The sequence below is a fragment of the Chrysochloris asiatica genome, unplaced genomic scaffold (assembly GCF_000296735.1).
Source record: "Chrysochloris asiatica unplaced genomic scaffold, ChrAsi1.0 scaffold00302, whole genome shotgun sequence".
Taxonomy (NCBI): Eukaryota; Metazoa; Chordata; class Mammalia; order Afrosoricida; family Chrysochloridae; genus Chrysochloris; species Chrysochloris asiatica.
Window position 1 is genome coordinate 1,740,236 of NW_006408820.1, and position 7,806 is coordinate 1,748,041.

Sequence of the window (7,806 nt, forward strand, 5' to 3'; positions counted from 1 at the left end):
CAGGATGGTCTGCTTGTCCTTTCTAGTGGGAATGTCCCTAGACCACCAATGCTGGTCTGATGTTTCTGTGTGTTCTGTTGATCTGGAGCCTAACTTCTGAGTCCAGACATCAAAGTGACTCAGCCAACACCAACCATGAGACTCCTAGAGAGCAGGCTCTATGCTGAGGATGGATGAGTGTGACAGCTGGCCACACCTCTGGTGTCCAGGGGATCATGGGGGAAAAGAAGGCAAAGCACCTTTCCCATTGCTCGAATGATTCTGTTCTGCCATTCCACCTTCTGTCACCAAAGCTGCTCACAAGAGTTCAAAATGGTCACTCCATGTCTCACTGGCTGTTCACCAGTAAGTCACCCTCTCTCACCATCTTCTGTCTCACCATATCTGCTCAGCTTCTCCTCCCAGCTAGCACCCAGTCCACTTCTCTAGCCTTTCCACTGAAGTTCACGGTTCCAGGATTTTCATCCGTGTCTGTTTCATTTGATCACATATATATTTAATGTTTTATTATGAATTATGTGATAGTTTACATGGGGGAACATTAGCTTTACAGTCATCCTATTGTATATCATTACATTGTCATGGTTAAAATCCCCTCCATGCATCATCAACCAACCAAAGGGTATACCCTGCAAGCCTGCCCCCTGGTCGTCAGTACACAGCCCCTCTCCATCTCTGGGTCTAGAGTTCCCAGCTGCTCAATCTCTCCACATCATCATCTCTGCCTCCATCTCTGGCATCACTGCTTCACTGGGTAGGGTTCTGCTCTCCATTCTTCTCTCTTGATGGTCCCAGGGCCCTCTACTCCCGGACTGCAAAGTCAACCACTCCCCTCCTTTTGCTACAAAATATCTACCTTTACATTTCCAACCCTCACAGTCAGTCCTGATAGTAATTATTCATATTGTACCACATAAGTGCTATCCCCATCTCCTTTCATCAGTCCCACCCAGACAGATTGGATACTACTCAGTGGAGATTTTACCTTCCTCCACGCCCTCTGGATCTAGGCTCCCTCTTGAAAGCTTGTAAACCAGTCACTTCTTGCCTTTGTAGCCCTCCCATTTTGGGAAGCCAATGTCCAAGTTGCCCATCCTTGGCTACCTGTGTATGGAGGGGTTGGGAATGATCCTCACTGTAAACATTTGTTCCTTCTTTTGAGCTACTGCATCCATAGGTGTAAAGTCAAGTTCATCAAATTGTATGAGATTATTCTTTTTTTCCTCTTCTTTTTTCTTCTAATTGAGCTCTGATCATCCAGCCATTGAAGCCAGGTCAAGTGGGTATTATATGTAAGTGAGGGTGTTCTTGGGCATATGCCCTCTCATCTTATCAGCTGGATGCTTCACTCTCCACTCTAGTTCTCTGTGGCTATGTCACTGACTCTGGGCCCAGGAGTCCCAAGGTCTTGCCAAACTGCTGTGATGACTCATATCTTTGTTGTAGAGGGGCCATGTAGTTCTTCCTCTGCCTAGTCTACCATCTTGCTGGACTTCCTCAAATTATCTCTTAATATTCTTATTCCCTGCCAAACCCTTGCCTCTTTCCAGATCAGGCTAAGAACATCTTTTACCTACTGCTCCAGCTTCCTAATTAAATTCCCTTTTAAACCACATTTAACCAACATCAACCTCCAAACAACACCATCAACTTTCAACATCAATATCAAAGCCCAAATCAGATCCTGCCACTCCCTGCCTACAACCAAGCTTTCCATGGCTCCCCATTTTCTCTATAGAATGGTTTTCAAACTTGACTTATTTTGAGAATCATCTGGGAAAAGCTTTTTTAAAACTTTTTATTATGAATTGGTTAAAAGTTTGCAGAGCAGATCATCAGTTTTCCATTCAGCAATTCATACACATTTTGTTTCATGTCATTAATTGCAATCCTACAATGTAGCATCACTTATCGACTACCTCCCTGTGTTTTCTGTTTCCTTTTCTCCTTCTTTTCTAATCCTCCTGAACTTTGTCCTTGGGTAAATGTTGCCCTTTTGATCTCAATTGGCTAATTGGTCTAGGATGTGCATACCTCAATAGTATGATTGTTCCTCTTCTGGTATTCTCATTGTATCTATTATTTGAATAAAAATTGAGCCAGAGGGGTGGTGGTGGTGGTGAGTTCAATTCCAGACTTGATAGGTGACTAAGGGTCATAGTCTTTGGGATTCCTCCAATCTCTATTCAAACAATAAATCTGGTCTCTTTTATGGTTTTGAGTTTTGCTCAATATCTTCTCCCATTCCCACAGAAACATCTAATATGACCCCTTTCAGAGAAGTTAGTAGTGGTAGCTGGGCACCATCTAGTTCTTCTGGTGTTAGGGTCATGGAGACTGACGTTTAAGTGGGCTGTTAATTCATTGGCCTGCTTGTTCTGGGAGGAGCATTTTTTTTAAATCCTCAGATCTCTGACACTGGGTTCAGGGATCTATACTCTTTAAAATGGGTCCAGATGACCTTGATGATCAGCTAAATTTGGGACTCATGGTTTTACAGGCTACAATCTCAACTTCTTTGCATATTATTCAAGATACCCATAATCTATCCATCTCTTGCCTTCTTCTCCAATATAATTCCATGCCTCTCTCTATCTCTTGAATTTTACACTTCAGCAGTGCTGAATGCTGGCAGTTTCCACACCCATGATGCTGTTCTATCTCTCTGCTCCTTTGACCATACCAACCCTCTGCCTGCAGTACTCTTCTCTCCCTTGCCCCCTGTTGAATTCCTATTTACCCTTTCAACTCCAACTCAGCTACCAAGGAGTTCATGCAGATTGATTCCACTTATATGAAACAGGTAAAACTACGTTGTGCTGTCGGTAGTCCTTAGTGGCATGAACATTTAAGTGCTCAACTGCTAGCCAAAATGTTCACCAGAGGTGACTCAGAAGACAGTCCTGATAATTTGCTTCTGAATGGCCAAAGTCTTGAATCCCCTGTAGAGTCCATTTGCATTCTGCAACATATAGAATTGCCATGAGTCAGCATCAGCTCAACAGCAGATAAGATCACAAACAAGTTTTGATGTTCAGAGTCTGGAGAGTGGTTAGTCTTTGGTGACTAGGAGGGGACGGGAATAGGGCTTCTAGGGTTCTAGTCATGGGTCTAGATATGGGTATTGGTGACACAGGTTTATTTAATTTATGACAATTTGTCAAACTATATGAGGAGTCTTCAAAAAGTATATGGAAAAATATGATCTTTCAATACCATGTTTCTATGAATTTTTTGAAGCCTCTTCATACACTAAGGGTTTGTGCATTTTTTGTGTGTTGAACAACCTCAGATGGTACTTCATCCAGGAAGCCTACAAGAATGTCTTCCTTAATGTTAATCCTGAACCTTTTCTGTTGCTGCTATGCCTAGTTCAACCTTGTTTCTTGGTAATTTTTGCTGTAAGGGGCCACTGAATTGATTCCAACTCATAGCAACACTGTATAGGGTTTCTGAGGCTGTAAATTTTTATGGGAGCAGGAAGCTTCATCTTTCTCCTACAGAGTGGCTGGTGGGTTTGAACTACTGACCTTGAGGCTAACAAACAGTTCAGTGTTTATCCTACGTAGCCTGAATTACAATTTATTGACATGTCTGCTTCCCTACTTAGACAGTGAGCACCTTGAGGACAGGATCTGCGGGTCCTCAGCACCTACCCAATGCTCTCACAAATGTGTGTGAATGGGGTGAACAGACAAATCCATGGAGAAGCAATGAGCTTCATTGTAAAGCCATTTGCTCCTCTTACCTTTCTTCCTGCAGAGAATACACACAGCTGTGCTGTTAATTAAAACAGATGATTTATATGTTCCTCATGCCTGAGAAGCTCTGCCAGGGTTTCCCACAGTATTGGGCTCTAGTCTCCACATACCCTGCTGCCCTCTGCTGAACTCTCAGTCCACCAGTCAGTGCCTGTTCTGCTCTCATCCTGTGTAAACCCCGTGGCCCAGCAGCATTCCCGTGGGATCAACAAATTGGCATTGCTCACAGTCTTCCATTATTGCTTTGCAGGAGAAAACATTTCTCTGCTCAGGCAAGTCATAACAATAGCAACAAAGACTTTTAGCACAAGGAAGGATTCCTGGGGCCATTTATGAGCTAAAAGCAAACTCATCATTTGGCAAAGGTGTAAAGTTGTCAAGAATCTCCCCTAGGATTCCATCTACCTTTTCTGCATCTTTTCCCAACTTCACTTTTCCTTCTTCATCTCCATCACCTCCGAAGACCCACTTTAGGTTCTTAGGCTGTCTTCCCCTCTTCCAACTCACCTTACTATCCTTCAGTAAAGTAGAGGACCAACAAAAATGAAGGAGTCCATCAATGAAAAGGACTGACACAGTAGTCACAGCAATGGACTCAAATAGACCAATGATCATGGAGATGGTGCAGGACCAGGAAATGTTTGTTCTGCTAGACATACAGTTGACATGAAGTGGAAGCGACTCAAACACAACAGTGTAGCTAAATGTTGCTGTATGAGTTAGTCAGAAGGAGTTTGAATATAGTGAGAAGAGCTCTGGACCTGAAATCTTGAAGTCAGAGTCTCCGTTCTACCTCTGTCACCTATTGTCCTTGGAGAAGTCACTTCTACTCTGTTGACCTTCACCTTCTTAGATGTAAACTGAGACTCAATTAAGGTTTACCACACAGGATAGTTGTGAGTGCACACAATGAGATGAAGGTAAATCAAATGGCTTGTAAACTGTGAAGTTCCAAGCAAATGTGAGGAGTTTTCCCATGGTGTGAACTGAAGGCTCAGGGAACAGTTATTATGAAGATCTTAGGCCTTAAAAAATGTCAAACATCACGGATCGCTGAAGATCTAGGGAGTGGTAGCTTCCCAGTAGGAGTATTCCAGGGCAGAAGAAAATAAAAGGACTTGAAAGAACAGCTGCCTCCTTTAGGGCATTGTACTGTATTTCCAAATGTGGAACATCCTGCCTCACTGGTTTGCAATAAGCCCATCCCCGAGGGCACAAGATTCTTAGGAAGAAATATTCCTCAAAAGCTTAATTGAGGTTCCAGCCTTATTCAGTAGTCGCTGTTGATGGCCCATCCCTTCCATTGTCCCTCTGGGCAACTGATTAAATTCCCCACAAATATCTATATCACAGGTACTTAGGCAATGCTGAATTAGCAGGAAAATAACATGCCTCTGTCAACATGTCATCTGATTGGATTCCAATAGTGAAAGTGAGCTTTGAGAGGCCTTACACTCATCAAAGAGAAAAGAAAAGAAAGCAACCTCCTGAGGTAATCATGACAGGGTGTGTATGCCCAAAGAATCCAGGTAAGATTGTGGGGAAATTGCACAAGAATATCAATTGCATAAATTCCTCTGAAGTGGCCTTGTTGTTTAACCATCCAGAGAAGAATCAGATGATATTCACTGGTGGATATTCACAACAATTGACTCAGTGCATAGTGGGTAAATAGAGACATTGATGTTTGAGGGGTTGAGTCCTGGTGCTGTCACTTATTCACCATGTGATCCTGAGACAGTTATTGACGCAGGTACCACACACTCAATATCCTCGTCTACCATATAGGAATCACATGTCTGCTTCATAGTGATATTTTGTGAGTTAGAGGAAGAGGATGACTACAAACTGCTGATCAGTATTTGGCATATTAAAACTCAATGAATGGCAATCAGTTTAATATTCTGCTTCAGAACCAATTTTCTAGTAAGTGGTCATTTACATGAACTTGTTGCTGTTGTTAAGTGCCACCGAGTTAGTTCAGACTCATAACAACTCTCTATAGAGTTTCCAATGAGTGGCTGGTGAGTTTGAACCACTAACCTTTTGGTTAGCAGTCCTGTACTTATTTTACTGTACCATGGTATGAAGCTAAACACTGATAAAACGCAAGTTGGTTAAATGCCATTTCTATGTTTCTAAGATCCTTTGATCCCACTCTTCATATCCATTAGTTTGTTGTACTGTGGTGACTTTTGTGTTGCTGTGATGCTGGAAGCTATGCCATTGGTGTTTTCCAATACTAGCAGGGTCACCCATGGCAGACAAGTTTCAATGATGTTTCTAGACTTAGAACAGACCAGGAAGAAGGAATGGTGACCCACTTCTGAGGGATTAGCCCCTGAAAGCCTTATGAAAAACAGTGGGACATTGTTTCCATGACAGAAGATGAGCCCCTCAGGTTGGAAGTCACTCAAATACAACTGGGAAGAGCTGCTTTTTCAGATTAGAGTTGACCTTAATGATGTGGATGGAGCAAAGCTTTTGGGACCTTTATTGGTTGATGTGGCATGATTCAAAATGAGAAGAAACATCACAAACATCCATTAATATTCAGAACATGGAATGTACAAAGTATGAATCTAGGAGAATTGGAAGTTGTCAAAAGCAAATGGAACACATAAAAATCGATATCCCTGGATTTGGATTGTTGTTGTGTGTCTAGTCAGTTCTGATTCAGAGTGATCCTGTGCACAACAGAATGAAACATATGCCTAGTCCTGTATCATCCTCACAATTGTTATGTTTGAGCCCATTGTTGCTGCCAATCCTAGACATTAGTGAGCTGAAAAGGATGGTATTGACCATTTTGAAATGACAATCACATGTCCATTTCATATGCCAGGAATGACAAATTGAAGAGGAATGGCTTCACATTCTTTGTTAAAAAAAATTTCAAGATATATCGTGAAGTACAATGCTGTCTGTGATAGGACAATATCTATAAGCCTAAAAGAAGACCAGTTAATGCAATTATTTTTCAAATTTACACACCAACCATCAAAGCCAGTGATGAAGAAATTGAAGAATTCTACCAACTTTTGAAGTCTTAAATTGATCAAACATGCATTTAAGATGTATTGATAATTATTAGTGATTAGAATGCAAAAGTTAGAAATGAAGAGAAGAGTTTGGTTGTTGGAAAATATGGCTTTGGTGATAGAAATTATGCCAGAGATCACTTGATAGAATTTTGCAAGACCAGTGACTTCTAGACTTCTGGTGTGGCCCTGTGGATTAGCACTGTGAATCACAAGATTGACAGTTCAAATTCGCCATCTGTTCCTTGGAAACCCTACAAAAGGTTTCATACACTCACTATGAGTCAGAATTGACTTGATGGCACTTATAACAACAATAACAATGACTTCTTCTTTGCAAATACCTTGTCTGAACAATACAAATGGTGACTATATATGTGGGTCTTGCCAAATATAATATACAGGAATCAAATTGACTATGTATGTTGGAAGAGACAATTGAGAAACTTTGTATCATCACCCAAAAAAGGCCATAAACTGACTGTGGAACAGACCATCGATTGCTCAGATGCAAGTTAAGGCTGAAGCTGAAGAAAATTCAAACAAGTCCACGAGACCCAAAATATGATCTTGAGTGTATCCCACCTGAATTGAGAGATCATCTCAAGAACACATTTGACTCATTGAATACTAATAACTGAAGACCAGAAGAGTTGTGGAATGACAATAAAATCATACATGGAGAAAGCCAAAAGTGTTTATAAAAACAGGAATGTAAAAAATATCTCTGAAACTTACTCTTGAATGTAGAGTAGGTCAGCAATTCGAAACTACCAGCCACACCATGGGAGAAAGATGAGGCTTTCTGCTCCCGTAAAGATTTACAGCCTCGGAAACCCTGTACAGAGTCGCTATGGCTCAGAACCAACTTGATGGCACTTAACAACAACAACAACATTTTATCCTGCAATCTACCTGACTTTCTCACCATCTGGATCTCTGTTCCAATGTGTTTAACTTCTTTTATATTGTAATTGTTTTCAGCATAGGCTGACCTCTCAGAT